The 12,881-nt window shown below is 38.6% G+C and overlaps 1 protein-coding gene across 1 annotated transcript in view; it reads left to right on the forward strand.

Moving 5' to 3' along the window:
* VPS8 (VPS8 subunit of CORVET complex) overlaps positions 1–12,881 on the forward strand; it is a 308,205-nt gene that overhangs the window by 251,832 nt on the left and 43,492 nt on the right. The gene's annotated exons all lie outside the window — the stretch shown is intronic.

The raw sequence follows: 12,881 nt of genomic DNA on the forward strand, positions 1-12,881 counted from the left end.
CCCTAAAGATTAAATGAGAAACAATTTAAGTGCCTGACGCTGTGTTTGACACATATTAAGTACTCAGTAAATTGTAACACAAGTACTCAGCTGTTACTGAAACTAGTATTAAAACACAAGTCTCCCAACTCCTAGTCAGATGTCCTTTCATCTGTCCTTTATTATGCTACTTATATACTATTGTCCATTCAGCAAGTATTTCTTTATACTAGATAGTGAGCTAAGAAGCAGACTACAGAGATTAAAAATACAATCCCTGTTCTCAAGGACCTCAGCATTTAATTGGAAAGGTAGACAGGTTGCACTGACAGTTACCAGACTACTTGACACGTGCCATGCAGGGTGCACAGGGTGCTGCAAGAGTGTGCAGGAGAGGCCCGGTTTTGAAATGACTAAGATCCGTTAGTACAACTTTTACATTCTTTATGGTAAAGAGTCCAGCGAAGAAACTTGAGAAATGGTTAGCTGCTCCCCTACAACTTTGTGACTAGATTGTAATGAAAGCAAATCCTACCATACTTAGACATTTATTAAATTAAGATCACAAAAACATTTTATCCAGTCGACATATCATGAATACCTTTTATTTTAGCAATGAGGGTCCATTTCTAATATTTACCATTCTTATTAATAAGACATTGATTTCACCAATGGAAAATTTTTCTGCTGTCTCTTGAGCTAATGAGCAAAGTCTTAGGTGTTGGTCAATATATGAACAGCTTTTAGGAGCTGCCTTTGGAAGTTCATGTGAGTTGCAGTTTCTGAAATGTGGATTCTTGTTTAGAGCCACTGACCACCCCTGACTGAAGCCTAAACTTAATAGCACATACTTAATATTGCACTGTTTATGGTGTGTAGAATAACTTTAAAATATATATCATAACAGGTGCCTCTCCCAAACTAAGAGGTCAAGGAAGGCTTCCCAGTAGAGGTAAAGCTTGATCTAGCCTGGAAACACAAGGCAAAAGGTATTCCAGGCAGACATGGGTGAGCTAGGAAATGGAGGCAGTTCTGTTTGTCTTAAGTATGGGATCTTGCAGAAGCCTGGTGAAGTAAACGGGAGTCCAGATCACAGAGCCCCAGTCTGTGAAGTTTGCTTTTTATCTCAAGGATAAGTGTTTCCATCAAACATGAGGCAGAAAGACCAATTAGAAGAAAAAAGATCCTAAGCCTATGCTATGTTAATAGAATGAGGAGGTGAGATAGATTCAAGTCTTAGCCTTTGTATTCTCCCCACAAACCTTTTTGACACCGTGAGGTAGGTGTCCTTCCCTTTTTGAGCTCTCAGAGTACCCTGAACTAGTCCTTACAAACATACTTATCTGGCTGTGTTGAAATTGCCTCTTTGCTTATATGTGTCCCCCATTAGACTCTCTGCCTCATAAGGGCAGGGCCCGTAGCAGTTCTGTTTCCTGTTGTCTACCTAAGTGTAGAACAAAGTATGCAGTCATTCAGTACTTGTTGCGTGAATGAGAGAGACATGGAAGAGATTCCGTAGGACTTCGTAGTTGTTTATGGGAAGTGAGGAGAAAAAAGAAGTTTCTGCTGAATAACTGGAGAAAGAACAAATGAAGCATCATTGCTGTTCTGGGCTTGTATTCCCAGCATGGTCAGTTCCTTACTGTTTAAGCTCTATCAGCAATACTCCAAGTGAGACCAGTGTGAAGCTCAGCACCTCATTGTTACTTCCCTAGTTGGATATGTATATTTGTATGTATGTGTTTGTGTGTGCATATATATATGCATCTACATATATATTCTGGTTGTCATCCTGGAGCTACAGTCCCTCTTCCCAAAGTTGCACTGACAGATGGGAGCACCAAGAGTGTCTGTTGAACAGTGTGACTGCCAAAGTGACATGTGTAAGAAACACAAAAGAGCAGCAGTGTTCTTGATTTAAGCCAAAGATTCTCTGTTGACCAATAACTGAAGACAGTGTTCAGTGACTCTACTGCATATTGGCCCTGCAAAGAGCTCTGCTCAAGTGCCGACGAGTCAGGAGCCATGTTCTGTAGGTCCTGCTAGCTCGGGATATGCGGCTCATGTAGAAGTCACTCTCCTATTCTGCTACCATGTCAGGGCCTGGCAGACTCCATGAGCATTTTGTATTTGTGATATTCTTTCAGAAAGCTCTGGATTAGAAATACTTATCATACATAATAATATATCTATAGCATTTAAAATTTGTATATCATATTTATCTTTTGTATATAAAATTTCTTCTTAATGGGCTCTAACTGATAACTTCAATAAAAAAGTAGGAAGACACATATGCTTCCCTAGGACTTCTTCAGTGTTTGATCATAGATAACTAGAAATTAGAAGCATTTTCCTTAGATAGAAATTGTCCTAAAGTCCATTGCACTAAACTCCCTAGCATAGATCCAAATAGGAGGTGCTGAAGTGTTTGAGGTGGATTAAAGGAGTTTAGAGGGTTAGTTGAAGGCAGCATCAAAAACGTCTCAGCTATGATGCAGCACTTCTTGACTACTGTAGAAACACCAACCAGGAACTTGTGTGGCAAAGTTGGCATTGTTACATGCATAATAATCAGAGAAAGCAGTTTTGTCTTATTCTTGATCACAAAAGCATGGTTACACTCTGAGCCATCCCCTGTTTTAGATGAACCTTCTCTGCTGTTGTGTTTGTGGAAGCCTGAGGGGCCGGGTGTTCTGGCTGGTAGAATCCACTATAAGGGGTACAGTTAATGTTCTTCTCAGAATGACTTCTTCCAGTTAGGGAGAAGGTACTGGGAGTGGCATAGTGGGAAGCCTTTCTAATAGTTCTGGGTAATTCAGTAAATATTCAACAAGCCTCTAAGGTGCCAGGACTTGGAGGAACAAAGGTCAGTGAAAAATAGTTCTTGCAGAAGGAAAAGACCTACAAAAACAAACCCAAAACAATGAAGAAAATGGTAATAGGAACATAAATATCAATAATTATCTTAAGTGTAAATGGATTAAATGCTCCAACCAAAAGACATAGACTGGCTGAATGGATACAAAAACAAGACCCATATATATGCTGTCTAGAAGAGACTCACTTCAGACCTAGGGACACATACAGACTGAAAGTGAGGGGATGGAAAAAGATATTCCATGCAAATGGAAATCAAAAGAAACCTGGAGTAGCAATTCTCATATCAGACAAAATAGACTTTAAAATAAAGACTATTACAAGAGACAAAGAAGGACACTACATAACGATCAAAGGATCAATCCAAGAAGAAGATATAACAATTGTAAATATTTATGCACCCAACATAGGAGCACCTCAGTACATCAGGCAAATGCTAACAGCCATAACAGGGGAAATCGACAGTAACACTATAATAGTAGGGGACTTTAACACCCCACTTTCACCAATGGACAGATCATCAAAAATGAAAATAAATAAGGAAACACAAGCTTTAAATGACACATTAAACAAGATGGACTTAATTGATATTTATAGGACATTCCATCCAAAAACAACAGAATACAGTTTCTTCTCAAGTGCTCATGGAATATTCTCCATGCCAAATCACATATTGCGTCACAAATCAAGCCTTGGTAAATTTAAGAAAATTGACATCATATCAAGTATCTTTTCCAACCACAACGCTATGAGACTAGATATCAGTTACAGGAAAAAACTGTAAAAAATACAAACACATGGAGGCTAAACAATCCACTATTAAATAACCAAGAGATCACTGAAGAAATCAAAGAGGAAATAAAAAAATACCTAGAAACAAATGACATTGAAAACACGATGACCCAAAACCTATGGGATGCAGCAAAAGCATTTCTAAGGGGGAAGTTCATAGCAATACAATCCTACTTCAGGAAACAAGAAAAGTCTCAAATAAATGACCTATCCTTACACCTAAAGCAATTAGAGAAAGAACAACAACAACAAAAAAAACCCAAGTTAGCAGAAGGAAAGAAATCATAAAGATCAGATCAGAAATAAATGAAAGAGAAATGAAGGAAATGATAGCAAAGATCAATAAAACTAAAAGCTGGTTCTTTGAGAAGATAAACAAAATTGATAAACCATTAGCCAGACTCATCAAGAAAAAAAGGGAGAAGATTCAAATCAACAGAATTAGAAATGAAAGAGGAGAACTAACAACTGACACTGCAGAAATACAAAGGATCATGAGAGATTACTACAAGCAACTATATGCCAATAAAATGGACAACATGGAAGAAATGGGCAAATTCTTAGCAAAGTACAACCTTCCGAGTCTGAACCAGGAAGAAATAGAAAATATAAACAGACCAGTCACAAGCACTGAAATTGAAACTGTGATTAAAAATCTTCCAACAAACAAAAGCCAGGACCAGATGGTTTCACAGGTGAACGCTATCTAACATTTAGAGAAGAGCTAACACCTATCCTTCTCAAGCTCTTCCAAAAAATTTCACAATTTGTATGGAAACACAAAAGACCCCGAATAGCCAAAGCAGTCTTGAGAAAGAAAAATGGAATTGGAGCAATCAGGCTCCCTGACTTTGGACTACACTACAAAGCTACAGTAATCAAGACAGTATGGTACTGGCACAAAAACAGAAATATAGATCAATGGAACAGGATTGAAATCCCAGAGATAAACCCATGCACCTGTGGTCACCTTATCTTTTGATAAAGGAGGCAAGAATATACAATGGAGAAAAGACAGCCTCTTCAATAAGTAGTGCTGGGAAAACTGGACAGCTACATGTAAGTGAATGAAATTAGAACACTCCCAAACTCATACACAAAAATAAACTCAAAATAGATTAAAGACCTAAATGTAAGACCAGACACTGTAAAACTCTTAGAGGAAAACATAGGCCAAACACACTATGACATAAATCACAGCAAGATCCTTTTTGACCCACCTCCTAGAGAAGTGGAAATGAAAACAAAAATAAACAAATGGGATCTAATGAAACTTAAGACCTTTTGCACAGCAAAAGAAACCATAAACAAGATGAAAAGACAACCCTCAGAATGGGAGAAAATATTTGCAAATGAAGCAACTGACAAAGGATGAATCTCCAAAATATATAAACAGTTCATGCAGCTCAATATCAAAAAAACAAACAATCCAGTCCAAAAATGGGCAGAAGACCTAAATAGACATTTCTCCAAAGAAGACATATAGACTGCCAACAAACACATGAAAGGATGCTCAACATCACTAATCATTAGAGATTTGCAAATCAAAACCACAGTGAGGTATCACCTCACACCAGTCAGAATGGCCATCATCAAAAAGTCTACAAACAATAAATGCTGGAGAAGGTGTGGAGAAAAAGGAACCCTCTTGCACTGTTGGTGGGAATGTAAACTGATACAGCCACTATGGAGAACAGTATGGAAGTCCCTTAAAAAACTAAAAGTAGAACTACCATACGACCCAGCAATCCCACTACTGGGCATATACCCTGAGCAAACGATAATTCAAAAAGAGTCATGTACCACAATGTTCATTGCAGCACTGTTTACAATAGCCAGGACATGGAAACAACCTAAGCGTCCATCAACAGATAAATGGATAAAGAAGATGTGGCACATATATACAATGGAATATTACTCAGCCATAAAAAGAAACGAAATTGGGCTTCCCTGGTGGCGCAGTGGTTGAGAGTCCGCCTGCCAATGCAGGGGACAAGGGTTCGTGCCCCAGTCCGGGAAGATCCCGCATGCCGCGGAGCGGCTGGGCCCGTGAGCCATGGCTGCTGAGCCTGCATGTCCGGAGCCTGTGCTCTGCAATGGGAGAGGCCACAACAGTGAGAGGCCCACGTACCGCAAAAAAAAAAAAAAAAAAAAAAAAGAAACGAAATTGACTTATTTGTAGTGACCTAGAGTCTGTCATACAGAGTGAAGTAAGTCAGAAAGAGAAAAACAAATACCATATACTAACACATATATATGGAATCTAAAAAGAAAAAAAAGGTTCTGAAGAACCTAGGAGCAGGACAGGAATAAAGACGCAGATGTAGAGAACAGACTTGAGGACACAGGGTCGGGGAAGGGTAAGCTGGGATGGAGTGAGAGAATGGCATTGACATATATACACTGCCAAATGTAAAATAGATAGCTAGTGGGGAGCAGCCGCATAGCACAGGGAGATCAGCTCAGTGCTTTGTGACCACCTAGAGGGGTGGGGTAGGGAGGGTGGGAGGGAGCTGCAAGAGGGAGGAGATTTGGGGATATATGTATATGTATAGCTGATTCATTTTGTTATAGAGCAGAAACTAACACAACATTGTAAAGCAATTATACTCCAATAAAGATGTTTAAAAAAAAATGGAAGATGGAAAAAAAATTTTTTTTCCAGTTGTCCACCAGTGAGATCTCCCAGTGCTCTTGGAAATTCTTTGTAGTAGCTTAGCAAGGAACTTCTCCGTAAGTCTAAGTTAGTTCCTTGGAAGAAGAGGCTGATATCGACCCCTGGACTCCGGGAGCTCCATGTTTCTAGTGAAACTATTTCCTCATTTTGGGAACTTCCAGTGTTGCATAGTTTCATAGATCATTCCTACCTAACCTACACACTATAAATATGTACAGCTTTATCAGTAGCAAAGGGCCCCTCTCTACTGCACATAGGCCAGGCACTTAGAGGTCAACTATGCACAAGCTAAATTGTGAGATTATAAGAGTTATGGGGAATACATGCATTCTGTTATTTCTCTGATTTAAACTGTTCACTCAATAAACTGTATTTTATATCCTAAATATATATATATATAGTTCTTGCTCTCAGCACACTTAAAAGTTAATGGTGACTGAACTGGTGGGCTGAATAGCCAAGCCTCCCAGAAATTGGTGCATAGCTTCTCAAATATTCAAGTTTAATACCAGAATTTAGAGCTGATTCTTTTTTTCCAAGTGTTCTGGTGAGGCAAAATTTTTACAGCTGGTTCCCGGTTTTGCCACTCATGTCAGGAATGTAGTTGACTGTACTTGCTCATGATTTTTATTGAATTATGGAGTGGGAGGGTTTGTTTTTTTTTTTTAGGGAAAAAGCCCCATAGAGCCACTGTTTCCATAGCAACAGGAAAAGCTGGCTGCAGTGTCTCAACTGACCAGCCCAAGAATGGCTGGTTGATAGTTTCACAAAAGTCAAGGGAACACAAAAGGAGAAAGCACTGAGAGATAGATGAAACATTTTCTAGATGTTGTGTGATGTTGGCTTAAGTAAAGATTCAGTTGCCTTTTTTTATTTAACTGAAGTGTAGTTGATGTACAATATTATATAAGTTACAGGTGTACAATATAGTGATTCACAATTTTTAAAGGTTATACTCCATTTATAGTTATTATAAAATATTGGCTATATTCCCTCTGTTGTACAATGTATCCTTATAGCTTATCTTATATGTAATAGTTTGTACCTCCCACTTTCCCTACCCTTACATTGCCTCTCCCCCTTTCCCTCTCCCCAGTGGTAACCACTAGTTTGTTCTCTATATCTGTGAGTCTGTTTCTTTTTTGTTATATTCACTAGTTTGTTGTGTTTTTTAGATTCCACATATAAGTGATATCATACAGTATTTGTCTTTCTCTGTCTGACTACTTTCACTTAGTATAATACCCTCCAAGTCCATCCATGTTGCTGGAAGTAGCAAATTTTCATTCTTTTTTATGGCTGAATAGTATTCCATTGTATGTTAATACATCTTCTTTATCCATACATCTGTTGATGGACACTTAGGTTGCTTCCAGTTGTTTCTTGGCAACTGTAAATTATAGTACTATGAACATTGGGATGCATGTATCTTTTCAAATTAGTGTTATGGGGTGCTTTTTGGATATATACTCAGGAGAGGAATTTCTGGGTCATATGGTAGTTCTATTTTTACTTTAATGAGAAACCTCCATACTGTTTTCCACAGTGGCTGCACCAATTTACATTCCCACCAACAGTGTACAAGGTTTCCCTTTTCTCTACATATTCACCAACATTTATTATGTGTTCTTTTTTATGATAGCCATTCTGACAGGTGTGAGGTGATATCTCATTGTGGTTTTGATTTGCATTTTCCTCATAGTTAGTTAGCAATGTTGAGCATCTTTTCATGTGCCTATTGGCCATCTGCATTTCCTCTTTGGAAAAATGTCTATTCAGGTCTTCTGACCATTTTTTAATTGGGTTGTTTGTTTTTGATGTTGAGTTATATGAGCTATTTATTTATTTTGGATATTAACCTTTATCAGTCATATCATTTGCAAATATTTTCTCCCCTTCAGTAGATTGTCTTTCATTTTGTTGACGGTTTCCTTCACTGTGCAAAAGCCTTTAAGTTTAATTAGGTCCCATTTGTTTATTTTTGCTTTTATTTCCATTACTCTAGGAGATGGATCCAAAAAAATATTACTACAATTTATGTCAGAGAGTGTTCTGCCTATGTCTTCCTCTAGGAGTTTTATGGTTTGGGGTCTTACATTTAGGTCTTTAATCCATTTTGAGTTTAATTTGTGTACGGTGTTAGAGAATGTTCTAATTTCATTCTTTTACATGTAGCTGTCCAGTTTTCCTAGCACCACTTTGTCTTTTCTCCAGCGTATATTCTTGCATCCTTTGTTGTAGATTATTGACCATAAGTGTGTGGGTTTATTTCTGAGCTCTCTGTTCTGTTCCATTGATCTGTGTGTCTCTTTTTGTGCCAGTACCATACTGTTTTGATTACTGAAACTTTGTAGTATACTCTGAAGTCAGGGAGTCATCTGCCTTTTTAAGACTCTCTCTTAACTCCTGCAAAGATGCAATTCCTCATGAACAACAAAGTGGTAACCCTTGATGATTGTATGCTGCCTCTTTCCTTAGAGTATTTGTCTTAGTAGGACTTAGATGCACATTATATCCAGATGTGATTTCCATGCCTCTATTGATTTAACAAAGAAAAAACCAGAGGACATGATTTGATCTTTGTTTTTGCACAGGCATGGTAGGATATCTCAGCAGGCCAGGTGCCTCTTTATGCTGATGTGAAGAAGCTGAGGTGCAGTTGTCTTCAGACATCTGAAGGGTGCTGATTTGGAAGTAGAGGCATTCTTTGTAGTTCAGAGGGCAGAACTGGTACCTGTGGGTAACTGCTATGTAGATGGAGATGTTGGCTTAGTATGAGAATTTTCTAACACTACCCATTACCAGAGGCGTGCCATGAGTGGCAGGATGTCTGTCTCTCAGAGCTGCTGCAGAGGGATTCCTGCCATGGGTGAGAGGTTGGATTCGTTGATTTTTAGATCTTTTTGAAGGTTAAGATCTTCTGAGTCTACAGTTGTATTAAACAAGTGGCATGTTTGTTGATGTGCTGAATGATTTTAGTTAGACCCTAACCCCCCAGTCTGAATTAACAGAATATGTTGTCTATCAAAGAAAAACAAATCTGGACTTAGGTAAGAAGAAGACTTCATTCAAAAGAATTATTGCAATAAGGGGAGGGAGCTAGTACAATAGAGGGGAAGAGGCTATTCCATAGGGAGAACAGTTTGACCAAAGGATCTGCAAGGGTCTCAAAGATCAGGCAAAAAGGAAATTTCTTTTATAGGGGCAGGTAAACAAGGCTAGAAAGAACCAGATATGGGGGAATAGATGGCAGAATCAGACAGTGATCAGGAAATGTCTTTCCTTGATGTCAGCTGATTCTCAGGAGACATCATTATGGAGAGGTTATATTCTGGCTTGGGCTGAGGGTGGATCAGAGGCTTGAGAGAAGGAGAGAAGCTTAGGTAACATTTGGTCATCAGTTAGCAAGCATTTCATTCTAATCAATCAGTGAGGACAAGCAGCTCAGCTTATCTTTTTTCAGGCAAAGCATGGAAATTTGATAGGTCTGTGTCTGGCCTTGTCATAGGTAAGCATGGGGGCTAGGTGAGTCTTCCCTGAGTCTTATGGGGAGGCGTGGTTCTTTGCAGTAAGCTGTTTTCCAGAACAGGGTGGGAGATTTTTTTTAACTGTGCTGTTTTCCAAGAGCTCAGGTAAAGTAAAGTTTAACATGGTAATGGATCTGGCTGTACTTGTTATGTTCTTTCCTTATTCTTTTTCTTTTTTTTTAATTTTATTTTATTTTTTTATACAGGAGGTTCTTATTAGTCATCAACTTTATACACATCAGTGTATACATGTCAATTCCAATCACCCAATTCATCACACCACCATCCCCACCCCCCCACGGCTTTCCCACCTTGGTGTCCATAAGTTTGTTCTCTACATCTGTGTCTCAACTTGTGCCCTGCAAACCAGTTCATCTGTACCATTTTTCTAGGTTCCACATACATGTGTTAATATACGATATTTGTTTTTCTCTATCTGACTTAATTCACACTGTATGACAATCTCTAGATCCATCCACGTCTCAACAAATGCCCCAGTTTCGTTCCTTTTTATGGCTAATATTCCATTGTATATATGTATCACATCTTCTTTATCCATTTGTCTGTCGATGGGCATGTAGGTTGCTTCCATGACCTGGCTATTGTAAATAGTGCTACAATGAACATTGGGGTCCATTTGTCTTTCTGAATTATGGTTTTCTCTGGGTATATACCCACTAGTGGGATTGCTGGATCATATGGTAATTCTATTTTTAGTTTTTTAAGGAACCTCCGTACTGTTCTCCATAGTGACTGTATCAATTTACATTCCCACCAACAGTGCAAGAGGGTTCCCTTTTCTCCACACCGTCTCCAGCATTTGTTGTTTGTCGATTTTCTGATGATTCCCATTCTAACTGGTGTGAGGTGATAGCTCATTGTAGTTTTGATTTGCAAATCTCCAATAATTAGTGATGTTGAGCAGCTTTTCATATGCCTCTTGGCCATCTGTATGTCTTCTTTGGAGAAATGTCTCTTTAGCTCTTCTGCCCATTTTTGGATTGGATTGTTTGTTTCTTTATTATTGAGCTGCATGAGCTGTTTATATATTTTGGAGATTAATCCTTTGTTCGTTGTTTCATTTGCAAATATTTTCTCCCATTCTGAGGGTTCTCTTTTTCGTCTTGTTTATGGTTTCCTTTGCTGTGCAAAAGCTTTCAAGTTTCATTAGATCCCATTTGTTTATTTTTGTTTTTATTTCCATTACTCCAGGAGGTGGATCAAAAAAGATCTTGCTGTAATTTATGTCAAAGAGTGTTCTTCCTATGTTTTCCTCTAAGAGTTTTATAGTGTCCGGTCTTACATTTAGGTCTCGAATCCATTTTGAGTTTATTTTTGTGTATGATGTTAGGGAGTGTTCTAATTTCATTCTTTTACATGTAGCTGTCCAGTTTTCCCAGCGCCACTTATTGAAGAGACTGTCTTTTCTCCATTGTATATCCCTGCGTCCTTTGTCATAGATTAGTTGACCATAGGTGCGTGGGTTTATCTCTGGGCTTTCTGTCTTGTTCCATTGATCTATATTTCTGTTTTTGTGCCAGTACCATATTGCCTTGATTACTCTAGCTTTGTAGTATAGTCTGAAGTCAGGGAGTCTGAATCCTCCCGCTCCATTTTTTCCCTCAAGACTACTTTGGCTATTCAGGGTCTTTTGTGTCTCCATACAAATTTTAAGATTTTTTGTTCTAGTTCCATAAAAAGTACCATTGGTAATTTCATAGGGATTGCATTGAATCTGTAGATTGCTTTGGGCAGTATAGTCATTTTCACAATATTGATTCTTCCAATCCAAAAACATGGTATCTCTCCATCTGTTGGTATCATCTTTAATTTCTTTCATCAGTGTTTTATAGTTTTCTGCATATACGTCTTTTATCTCCCTAGTTAGGTTTATTCCTAGGTATTTTATTCTTTTTGTTGCAGTGGTAAATGGGAGTGTTTCCTTAACTTCTCTTTCAGATTTTTCATCATTAGTGTATAGGAATGCAAGAGATTTCTGTGCATCAATTTTGTATCCTGCAACTTTACCAAATTCATTGACTACCTCTAGTAGTTTTCTGCTGGCATCTTTAGGATTCTCTATGTATAGTATCATGTCCTCTGCAAACAGTGACAGTTTGTCTTCTTTTCCGATTTGTATTCCTTTTATTTCTTTTTTTCTCCGATTGCCATGGCTAGGACTTCCAAAACTATGTAGAATAATAGTTGAGAGAGTGGACATCCTTGTTTTGTTCCTGATCTTAGCAGAAATGCTTTCAGTTTTTCACCATTGAGAATGATGTTTGCTGTGGGTTTCTCATATATGGCCTTTATTATGTTGAGGTAGATTCCCTCTATGCCCACTTTCTGGAGAGTTTTTATCATAAATGGGTGTTGAATTTTGTCAAAAGCTTTTTCTGCATCTATTGAGATGATCATACGGTTTTTTTTTTTTTTTTTTAATTTATTTATTTTTGGCTGTGTTGGGTCTTCGTTTCTGTGTGAGGGCTTTCTCTAGTTGTGGCAAGCGGGGGCCACTCTTCATCGCGGTGCGCAGGCCTCTCACTATCGCGGCCTCTGTTGTTGCGGAGCACAGGCTCCAGACGCGCAGGCTCAGCAGTTGTGGCTCACGGGCCCAGTTGCTCCGCGGCATGTGGGATCTTCCCAGACCAGGGCTCGAACCTGTGTCCCCTGCATTGGCAGGCAGATTCTCAACCGCTGCGCCACCAGGGAAGCCCGATCATATGGTTTTTATTCTTCAATTTGTTATTATGGTGTATCACATTGAGTGATTTGCGTATATTGAAGAATGCTTGCATCCCTGGGATAAATCACACTTAATCATGGTGTATGATCCTTTTAATGTGTTGTTGGATTCTCTTTGCTAGTATTTTGTTGAGGATTTTTGCATCTATATTCATCAGTGATATTGGTCTGTAATTTTCTTTTATTGTCTGGTTTATGTATCAGGGTGATCGTGGCCTCATAGAAGGTGTTTGAGAGTGTTCTTTCCTCCGCAATTTTTGGAGAAGTTTGAGAAGGATGTGTGG

Source organism: Grampus griseus (assembly GCF_964374135.1).
Source record: "Grampus griseus genome assembly, chromosome: 5".
Lineage (NCBI taxonomy): Eukaryota > Metazoa > Chordata > Mammalia > Artiodactyla > Delphinidae > Grampus > Grampus griseus.